Genomic DNA, 11225 nt, shown 5'->3' with positions numbered 1-11225 from the left:
GATGACAAAGCCTCCTTCAAGCCAGTTTCCAGCCCACCATTCAGACAGACAAGTACTTTTCCTGTCTTTCCTATTTTAACCAGTCCATTAAGTGCTCCAGAGGAGGGCTTCTGAGGTCAGACAGAGTCCGCAGAGATGGAGAAATGGGAAGTTGTCTTCCTAATAACCCTAAAGAGTGTGAGTCAGTATCTCACCTCTTGCCTCCAAGTTCTTTCCTCCCGGCACCTGTCTGGGCAGGGAGGCCCTGACTCTCTACTCACACCAATGTTATCTCCAGGGAAAAGCCCTCACAGGGGACCCTGAGACCCCAGCTCCCTGGACAGCCCCTTCTGAAACTTCACTATAACTTTGTCATTTCTAGAATGGTAGAGAAAAGGAATCATATAGTATGTGACTTTTGGAGACTGAGATTGATTCTTTCACTCTGCATAATTACCTGAGCTCTATCTGAGTTGTTGCCTGTATCAATAATTCATGTGTTTTTACTGCTAAGTAGCATTCAATGGTATTCTATGGTGCTAGTCTATGGAGTTCTATTCTACAGTTTGTTTAACCATTTACCTACTGAAGGACATTTCAGTTGTTTCCTGGTTTTGGCTGTTACAAATAAATGTTCTATGAACATTTGTGTATAGGTTTTTTGTGAACCTAAGTTCTCATTTCTCTATTTCTCTATCTTGAGATAAATGCCTAAGAATGTAGTCGTGGGGTGGTAATGTAAGTGCATGTTTAATATTGTAAAAAATTGCCAGACTCTTTCCAGAGTGGCAATACCATGTACCTTCTGACCAGCAATGAATAAGTGATCCAGTTTCTCTTCATCTTCACTAGCATTTGGTGTTATTTTAGCCATTCTGCAAAGAGAGTGGTGGTATCTCATTGTGATTTTAATTTGTACTTCAAGAAAATAAACATTAATGTCTTTTCATGTCTTTGGCTTATTTTTTTACATTGGATTATTTTACTTTTTTACCATTGTTTTGAGAGTTCTCTGTGTATCCTATGTATGAGTCCTTTGTCAGATATGTGGTTTACAAATATTTTTTTCTATCTATACCTTGTCTTATCCTCTTAACAAGGTCTTCTGCAGAATAAATTTTTAATTTTTACAAGGTCTGATTTAATGATGTTTTCTTTTATGGATTATACTTTTGCTGTTATCTAAGAATGCTACACTAAGCCCTAAGTCCTGATGATTTTCTTCTATATTTTCTCCCCAAAATTTTATAGTTTTATATGTAATATTTAAATCTGTGATTCATTTTGAGCTGATTTTTGTGTAAAATGTGAGCAGTTTTTCAAATAAAGTATATTCGTCTACTAACAAATTTTATATACCTATGGTAGAAAATTAGCATATGCATAACATGACAACAAAGAAAATTAAGATTTTTCATAATCCTACCACTTAGAAAATCATAAAAAATTTCAGCTCATAGGCTATGAATTCATTCATAGCCTATGCCTTCGGTAATTTTTATACTACTGCAAATTAGTTTGGGCCTTTACAGCAACATTAGTTGTCTTCTACAAAGTGAATATATCAAGCAATAATGATTTTTAATTTTTATTATTTTAATTGAGAAAAAAATAGGAACAATAAATTATCTTCAACTAAAAAAAAAGTTACATTTAGACGTTTGTCCTTTCAACTTTCTTTTTCCTTTGTTCTTATGTATGTTTAGATCCCTTCCAACTCCTTTTGAAGATGAGGGAAGGTTTCAAAATTAAACTTAGAGGTTAGATAGAATTTCATTCTCTTTCTTCTTCATCCTTTGACCAGTTTTGCTGGTTAGAAAACTAAGTTTTAGAGAGGATAAGCAACTTGCCTTTAGCCGGAAAGGTGTGGTCAGGACTTACTCATCAACCTGACCACTTACTTAGCCATTCATCATTCACTATGCCTTGCTCCATAGTGGGCTAAATTACAACAAACAACCAAACAACAACAACAAAAGCAACTACTAGAACACAGTAAAGCAGAAGTAAAATTCTTTGTGCAAGATTTGGGGCTGTCTGGGAAACCAGGTTCTAACTAATAGGGAAGTAGAGTGTACCTGACTGCAGCTCTGGCCTGGAGGTCTAGAAAAGGAGCCCAAGGAGAAACGACTACTTTGAAAAACAATAAATTAGGTATAGAGACTCAGAATATTATACACATGTTAAGAAGATAGAAGTTAAATGTGATTTAACTGTTTTTATTATTACAATATATTATTTTCCATAGGAATTACAATAGAAAAATAGTGAAAATTCCTAGAATAAAAACTTTAAAAAGAAAGTATAAAAGATATTTTGGGAACATTTGGGGGAAATTTGAATGTGAACTGGCATATGGTGATATGTTAATGTTGAATAGTGTAATGATGTCTGCAAGTTTCACATGGGTGGCAAGCTGGGGTTGCAAGAAAGAGAAAGAAAGAGAGAGAGAAATGCCGCAAAATATTAACCAATGTTGTATCTAGGTAGAGAGAACACCGGTGTTTGTTGTGTCAGTATTTTAATTATTAAACATATCTTCAAAAAAAAAAAAAAGGTAGATGTTGGAATGGGTGAGAATTACCAGACTTCTTTCCAGCAACAATTATCTGAGTCATCGTGAGAAGCTAAGACCCTCCTGAGAAACCCCTCTAGGTGACAGGTCCCGTTCTAAATGTCTTTTGGACACCTGCAGAGACGTTTTAACCCCAGGCACGAGCCAGCCCCAGGGATATCTTTTCGCATCATTCAGTGCTGCCTGCATCCTGGGTATATGCCACTGCCAGTCACACAGCCAGCGTTCATTCACCGTAGTACCATTCACTTATAGTTACTTTCTGCCAAAACAGAAAGCTACCAGACATAGTTTGAAGTTTTACAGTGGAAAAAGTTCTTTCCCTGACCGGGAATCGAACCCGGGCCGCGGCGGTGAGAGCGCCGAATCCTAACCACTAGACCACCAGGGAGGACCTACTTGCACACTATCTAACAAGCTAGAATAAATTTCTGGTGCACGACACTGAGAGCGCAAACACGATTGGCTAAATTTTAGGTGCCTAAACTTCTTCTCCCTTCTAGTAGCAGCCGCTGCAGATCCGGAAAAATCGGTAATGGAGGACTGCGGCGACGTTATAGTCTGAGTATGGCTGCCCTCTCGGAAAAAAACAAAACAAAACAAAAAACCCAAAAAACAACCAACCCACCAGCAGACACAGGATGGTTTTGGGGTCCTTTAGGGGAAGGAAACAAAAAGCATGTGTCAGAAGTGGGATTCGAACCCACGCCTCTATTCAGAGACCAGAACGCCCGCAGGGAAGGTGAACACCTTGAGTCTGGCGCCTTAGACCACTCGGCCATCCTGACACCCGAAGAAAAGGCTGGCTGTGAGGAATCCGCTTCCTGCGCGGGCTCGATACGCGCGCCGCCGCCGCCGCCGCCGCCGCCGCCGCCGCCGCGCGGGCTGGGTGCCGCGTTCCTGCCTGCCGCTCGCCTAGAATCCTGAAGAATGAGGGGTCTTTTCTGCACCCGGGACTGTCCAACCTTCGTCTTCCGGGCAGGGAATTGAACTAGTCAAACAAGAGGCAAGCGCAAACCCCTTGGAAAACTAAAAGGGTTCGTGACCACTGCGCAGGCGTCGGACCCACGGAAGGCGGAAAACTGTAGCGGCGAAGGCAAAGCGAAATCCTGGCTGCTGCCCGGCGCCCCGACCTGCCACTGCCAGACGCCGGGTTCCGCCACTCATCCCTGGCCCTCGCTGGTAAAACTCTAGCCGGTTAATACTTGGAAAGCACGTGGAAACATACTCGCCATGGAGTAAGTGGCAAGCGATTGCTGCTGTTGTTTTCGTTATTATTAGGTATTTCTGCCTTACTCTCCCTGGCACACCCACCCATCCTTCAAGATCCGCTTCTCTGCCTCCGCCAAGTCGCACAGCCATGATTGGAGATAATGGGGGAAAAGTGTTAAAGAAAACGATTATTCTAACTATTAAAGAAAAAAGTATTTATTTATGACGCTTATTAAAAGTACTGTTAAGGAAGACTTTATTTAAGGGCGGCTATCAGGTTAGGTGTAAGGACCACTGCAACGGGGTCTTGCAGTGAGGGGTGGGGTGGGGAGAAATTGAACTCAAATTCGGAATACAACAAAGAAAAGTGAAATTTTATAGCTAAGGGACCAGATGGGGGTCAGTGGATGGAAAATTAGTAAGAGAAAAAAACATCATCAAGGGTAAGGGGGGAATTCTGCTTCAAACGCCTGACAAGATTCCTGCTGAAGGAAGGACAGGTGATAAGATATCATCTTGGGGATGGTGGAGGATGAGGAACCCCATTAGATATCCAGGATGATCAGATATCAAGGATGGGAGATTCTGGCTAAACTTATTTAGCAGGAATCTTGTTAAAATTGGACAATGCAGGGGCGTCTGGGTGGCTTAGCCCCTAAGCGTTTGCCTTCTGCTCAGGTCATGATGCCAGTGTTTTGGAATCGAGCCCCGCATCCGGCTCCCAGCTCAGCGGGAAGCCTGCTTCTCCCTCTTCCACTCCCCTTGCTTGTGTTCCCTCTCTCGCTGCCACTCTCTCTGTCAAATAAATAAAATCTTAAAAAAAAAAAAAAAGTCGGACAATGCAGAGACAAACATGGAAGTCCAAAAGTCAGGCCAAGTAGAAAAAGAATTTTGGGGAAGAGTTAACAAAAGAGTGCAAAGACAGCTAGAGTGCTTTAGCAACCAGTGGGAAGGCCCAACTCCTCTGCTCCAGACTCTCACTCATTCATTCCTTCACTGAGTTTTGAGGCTCCACTGAAAATATAGCAATGAACAAACACAGAAGCCCCCGCCCTGGAAAACTGACTGCTAGTGAGGGAAACAATTTGCACAAATACACAGGGTGTAGGAACAAAAGTAGGGTAGTGAAATAGCAAGTTGTAGTTTTAGACTGTGGTGGTCAAGTAAGGCCTGCTGCGGTGACATTTGCTAAAATAATTTTAAAAAGTTAAAACACATGACTCCCATGCAAATATATGATGTAAATGTGTCAAGATTTTATTCAGTTCAGTATGAGGGGCACTGAGTGATGCTATAACCAATTCAAAGGAGATTTTGAAGAGGTTTTTTTTTTTTTTTTTTAAGTAATCGGTCAGTCAGAGGAATGTCGAAAAAAGATTGCTAACAGATTGAGGGGAGGTTAAGATCCTAAGGATAAGTAATAAACTATGGTGCTTAAAGTTATGATTTCTACTTTGGGTTTGTTTGTTTGTTTGTTTTTACCAGACAGAAATCAGGGACATCTCCTGACAAATTTTATTTGTATTGCCGTAAACAGGAATCTCTGGCCTTGTTCTCAAACAGAAACCATTTGCATTGCTATCACTTTTCTACAGGTTAACCTCTATACCTGCAAAATTATAAAATAGCCAAGTCTATCAAAGGTGCCCATGGAATCAGTTAATCCCCAAAAATCTAGACAAGGCTAAGCGCTCCACTGTTAGGACACCTAGCATCCAAGAGGACAAGAGCTGGACGGTAGTTAAGTGGTAAAAACAGATTTTATTCAGGAACTATTGCCGTAGGGGATATAAAACCTCATATGGAACTGGGCTCAATTCTAAATAAAACAAGGACAAACAAGGATTTATAGTCAAAGAGCAGGATAAGAATCACTGGATGGAAAATGATTGAGAAGAGACACGAGTAAGGAAATTCTTGCTCACAGGATTTCTGCTAAAGGCAGGCCAGTCATGAGGTATCACCTGGAGGATGGTGGGGGATGAGGGTTTTGATTAGATCTAGAGAGCGATTAAATATCAAGGGGGAAGGGATTCTGGAACTATCAGGATTATTAAAATTAGGATTATTGAAATCAGACTATCAGTCTATTATTATTTATTATTATTATTATTAGGATTAGGATTAGGATTATTAAAATTAGACTCCAGGGCTCTGGGCAAACTAAGGTTCTGTGACCCCAGGAAACTGTTCCCCACCCAGTCTGGACAACCAGGCAGCTATCTTTTGCATTACAATGGCCTTGCAATAAGTGTGGATGCAACTCAGCCCCAGTGCCCACTTTGCCCCAAAGCACCCAATTCTAGGGACTCTTCAACACCTGAGATTTATGGGCCTGAAGAAAATTATGCATCTTTGCAAATGTTGCCCGCTGACACCCCACATGAGGACACTATCTTCTCTTCCTTCCTCCATGGATCTGCTTATTTAGGACAGCCCTGATTCTTTTGCCAGTCCCAGAGTAAAACTACTACCCACTTCTGTAGAGGAGAGCACAGTGAAGAAGGAAGATACAGTCCATGGCAAGAAACAGAAGATCAGAACCATATTCTCTCAGACCCAGCTATATGTACTCAATGACAGATTTCAGAGACAGAAATACCTCAGTTTCCAGCAGATTCAAGAACTTTCTAACTTTCTGAACCTTAGCTATCAGCAGGTTAAGACCTGGTTCCAGAACCAGAGAATGAAATGTAAGAGGTAGCAGAAAAACAACTGGCCAAAGAATAGCAACAGTGTGACTCAGAATAGCTCAGCAACTACAGGATACCCAGGCTTCTATTCCTATCACCAGGGATTCCTGATGAACACTTCTGGAAGCCTTCCAATTTGGAGCAGCCATACCTGGAGTAACACAAATTGGAGCAACTAGACCTGGAAAAGCCAATCTCGGAGAAACCGTTCCTGGAATAGTCGGACCTGGTGCCCCCAACCTGAAACAGCCAGCTCCACAGCTGTGGAAAGGAATCCCTGCAGCCCCAGATCCCACAAAATTCTGTCAGCGATTTGGAGTCCATCTTAGAAACTGCCGGGGAAAGCCATAGTGTAAAAGAGCAAACTGCCCAGTATTTTAGTATCCAGCAAATTATGGATTTTTTCCCAAAGTACTCTGTGAACATACAGCCTGAAGATGTGTGACAATGAGTATATTATTCAATCTCAATTTGGGCAGTGGCTGTGTTACTTCTCCCAGGATTTGTCTTTTAGGGTCCTGTGTCTCTGCCTTGCTATTGTTTCTCTTTATGCTTATTGGGTCAGTTGAGGGGATATGATTGGAGTCTAATCAAAGAGCTTTTAGTAGCATTGGCGGCATGGACAACATGATAAAAGATGTTTCTTGCTGTAGATAACTAGATATAATACTAGTTTGAATATTTTTGGGTTCTAGAATCTAACCTCAAGAATAGGAAGTGATGGATCACTAAATTCTACTCCTGAAACCAATAGTACACTATATGTTAACTGACTTGAATTTAAAAAAAAAAAAAGGAAGTAAAAACATAGAGGTGTGATGAAGGATTACCCGTATTTTCTAGGATTGAGAGGATTTACTTGTTGACAACCTCAGTGGTTATGGTGAAGAGTTAAGCTATAATATGCTTCTTTGATTTCCTCTGCCCCTTGTGCTGTTTTACTACAACTCCTAATTTGTTCATTATTCTAGTATTTGTAGAAAGAGGTTTTGTATTTTATTTTAGTTTTTTTTTTAAAGATTTTATTTATTTGTTTGATAGAGAGAGAGAGAGCATGAGCAGGGGGTAGGAGCATAGGGAGAGGCAGGGAGTCTGATCCAGGGCCTGATCCCTGGACCTGCTCCCTAGACCAGATCCCTGGACCCGATCCCTGGATCCTGGGTTCATGACCTGAGCCAAAGCAGATGCTTAACTGACTGAGCCACCCAGGCGCCCAGAGGTTTTATATTTTAATGCATCATGATAATAGTACCAGTTTGACTGGTAGGTTTACAGGTTTAAGTACAAATAAATAAAATACCCACTTTACCTTTATTTATTTATTTTTTCTTTTTTTAAAAAATTAAAATAGCTAACATATAGTACATCATCAGTTTTTGATATAGCGTTCAATGATTCATTAGTTGCATATAACACCTAGTGCTCATCACATCACGTGCCCTCCTTAATACCCGTCACCCCATTACCCCATCCCTCCACTCACCTCCCCTCCAGCAACCTTCAGTTTGTTTCCCATAGTCAGTAGTCTCTTATGGTTTGTCTCCCTCTCTGATTTCTCCCCCTTCAGGTTTCCTTCCATTCCCTTATGGTCCTCCATGCTATTCCTTATGTTCCACATGTGAGTGAAACCATATGATAACTGTCTTTCTCTGCTTGACTTATTTCACTTAGCATAATACCCTCCAGTTCCATCCATGTCAGTGCAAATGGTATGTATTCATCCTTTCTGATGGCTGAGTAATATTCCATTATATATATATGAACCACATCTTCTTTATCCATTCATCTGTTGAAGGGCATTTCGGCTCCTTCCACAGTTTGGCTATTGTGAACATTGCTGCTATGAACATTGGGGTACATATGACCCTTCTTTTCACTACATCTGTATCTTTGGGGTAAATACCACTTTACGTTTAAAAAAATTTAGACTCTGCAGGGATGGACATGGAAGCCCAAGGTTGAGGCCTAGTTGAAAAAAGGGCTCAATGTTTTATTGAGCCAAAGTGGGCCTGCTCCTCAGTGAATTACAGACAGAGATTATACCAGGTGGAGTGGCCTTACAAGGCCATCTTTATTTGTACAAATAAAGAGATCACAGGGAATAATTTCCAAAGCTGTGTCTCCCCAAAGGAGGAAACATGGGCTCCTTTAGGGCATGGGATGAATATTCAGAAGGGGATTTTAACATTAAATGAGGCTGAAGTTATTGTTGGTCACTCCTGGCACTTTCTGATTCATCTGGGCAGGATCTCCCTCAAATGTTTCTTTTTCTGTTCTAGTAGTTTGTTAGCTTGTTTCTAAAAGGTAAGACTGACAACTAGACAGAAGCTTCTAGGAGTTTAGTTTCTACAAGAAAGATTGACAATTAAGCAGAAGCTTCTACTAGAAATTTTCTGAGTTCGGGGTGTCAGGCCAGTGACAATAGGAGCCTAAGTAAAGTTGAGTCAGGGATCGTGTTTGTCACTAGTTACCTATGTTGTTTATTTACAACTTTTGGATAATCATTTCTTATCATATTGAGCCCCAGACTGAAGGGAGACAGGGAATGGTGTTTCCTATAATGCTTATGATAACATCCAACTTCTCTGGTAGGCTACTTGGCCTTCAAGACCTTCTGGCCAGCTTGACCCCACTTCACAGTCTCCCATGTGCCCCAGTGAGCTAGCTGCCTTTCCTCAACATACTTGATCTGCCTTCACTCCCACTGCCGTGCCCAGAGAAAGCCCTATGCTGGATGCAGCAAAGAAGACAACAAAGTATCTGTTCTTAGGAAGTTTACATTCCAGTAGAGAAATACCTATAATAAACAAGATTATTATATGTTGGGCGTGATAAGTACTGTGACAAAAAATAAAGCAGAGAAAAAAAGGTAGAGAGAGATGCAGGTGATGAGGAAGGCCTCTCGGGATGTGCCTTTTGAGCAGAAATTTGAAGAGATTCAGGGAGCAAAGTATCTGGGGCCAGAGGGCTTCAAGGAGAGGGAAGAGCAAATACGAAGGCCAACAAGGAAAGCCAAAACACAGTATGGCTGGAACTGAGTGAGAAGGACTGATGCCAGTCTGTGGAATGACACTGAGTGAGGAGGACAGCTTTGAATTGAGGTGTGGTAAGCTATGGCCTGCTATATAAGGATGCCCTTGCTGTTGTATGGAAAGTAGACATTAGAATGCAGGAGTGAAGCAGAGAGAGCAATTGAGAGGCTACTACAAGTCCACTTGACTAAACTGGGTGGCAGCAAGCCAAGTAGTGAGAGAGTGGAATTCTAGATACGTTTTGAAGGTGGAGCCAACAGGATTCATTGTTGTCCACACAAAATGAACAAACGTTGTAGAATGTCTTTTAAAAAAAAAGAAAGAAAGAAAGAAAAGAAGAGGGATCCTCGGGTGGCTCAGTTGGTTATGCGTCTGTCTTTGGCTCAGGTCATGATCCCAGAATCCTCGGATTGCGTCCAGCACTGGGCTCCTTGCTCAGTGGGGAGCCTGTTTCTCCCTCTGCCCGTCGCTCCCCCTGCTTGTGCTCTCTCTCCGTCCAATAAATAAAACCTAAAAAAAAAAAAAAAAAAAAAAGGAAGAGACTTTTATTTGAGCCCAAGTACTTGAACTGTATCCAAGGATAGCTGTTCAGGATACATAATCTTCACAAAGAAGAGAGTGCTCTGGGGAAAAATACTTGGGGCAGGGCTATATATGTTTTAACAAATCGGGAGTTTGGGAACATGGCTGAATAGGAGGGCCCTGAGCTAGAGAGATTGGACTATTACTCAGCCATCAAAAAGAATGAAATCTTGCCATTTGCATTAACAGGATGGAGCTAGAATATATTATGCTAAGGAACTAAATTAGTCAGAGAAAGACAAATACCACATGATTTCACTCATATGTGGAATTTAAGAAACCTAACAGATAGGGAGGGGGAAAAAAAGGAGTGAGAAAAATCAGACTCTTAAAAAAAATTTTTTTTTTACTTTTTTATTTGAGAGAGAGCACACACGAGCGGGAGGAGGACAGAGAGAGAAGTAGACTCCCCACGAGCAGTGAGCACCAGGGTGTGGAGGAAGCTGGATCTCAGGACCCCTGGATCATTACCGGAGCTACCCAGGCACCACAAAGCTAACTCTTAGCTATAGAGAATGAGCGGAGGGTTGCTGGAGGGTAGATGGAAGTGGGGGATGGGGTAAGTAAGTGATGGGTATGAAGCAGGGCACGGGTTGTTATATGTAAGTGACCAATCATTACATTCTACACCTGAAACCAATATTACTCTGTATGCTAACTAACTGCAAGTTAAATAAAAACTTGGAAGAAAAAAAATAAATCCACGGGACAATTAGATCACTCAAGAGATAAAAGAGAATATTTGGTCTTGGTTCCAATCCATGGGGACACTGTATTTTGGTGGTACAGTGGTCCAAAAAGGAAAAGAGGAGAGAATGAGGAAGGTATAAAACCAGGAAGTGTGAAGTCACAGAAGCCATTGGGGTTTGGGATAGAGGGGTATGGAGGGAAAGCTCTACATTGTCAGACGTTGCTCTGAAGACGGACAGGCCGCAGCAAGTGACTCTGAGAGGCACCATTCTAGCGGCCTGATGGAAGAAAGCACCACTGGAGTCATTTGAAGAGAGAATGGGAAGTGAAGAAGAGTCCACAGCGAATCTGGGCAACTTTTCAGAGGACTTTTCATGCCTCAGAGGGAAGGGTCCATAGCTGGATGGGCCCTTGGGTTCTAGAGAGGCGGCTAGTCGGCTTTTAAGGTGGCTGATTCTGCAG

At 41.8% G+C, this 11225-nt stretch overlaps 2 non-coding genes and 1 pseudogene across 2 annotated transcripts; 1 reads left to right on the top strand and 2 right to left on the bottom strand.

Annotated features, from left to right (window-relative positions):
- Positions 1 to 2873: 2873 nt before the first annotated feature.
- Positions 2874 to 2945, bottom strand: TRNAE-CUC (transfer RNA glutamic acid (anticodon CUC)). The gene has a single exon. It is a non-coding gene; the product is annotated as a tRNA-Glu (tRNA).
- A 291-nt stretch (positions 2946 to 3236) lies between these two features.
- TRNAL-CAA (transfer RNA leucine (anticodon CAA)) lies at positions 3237 to 3342 on the bottom strand. Its single transcript has 2 exons — positions 3305 to 3342; positions 3237 to 3282 (listed from the first exon to the last, which is right to left on the bottom strand). It is a non-coding gene; the product is annotated as a tRNA-Leu (tRNA).
- A 2309-nt stretch (positions 3343 to 5651) lies between these two features.
- On the top strand, positions 5652 to 6904 carry LOC123001501 (homeobox protein NANOG-like; annotated as a pseudogene).
- The last annotated feature ends 4321 nt before the right edge of the window (positions 6905 to 11225 follow it).

Source organism: Ursus arctos, unplaced genomic scaffold, assembly GCF_023065955.2.
Source record: "Ursus arctos isolate Adak ecotype North America unplaced genomic scaffold, UrsArc2.0 scaffold_5, whole genome shotgun sequence".
Taxonomy (NCBI): Eukaryota; Metazoa; Chordata; class Mammalia; order Carnivora; family Ursidae; genus Ursus; species Ursus arctos.
Note: the sequence above shows the minus strand (reverse complement) of the source record. Positions and strands in the feature narration are given on the sequence as shown.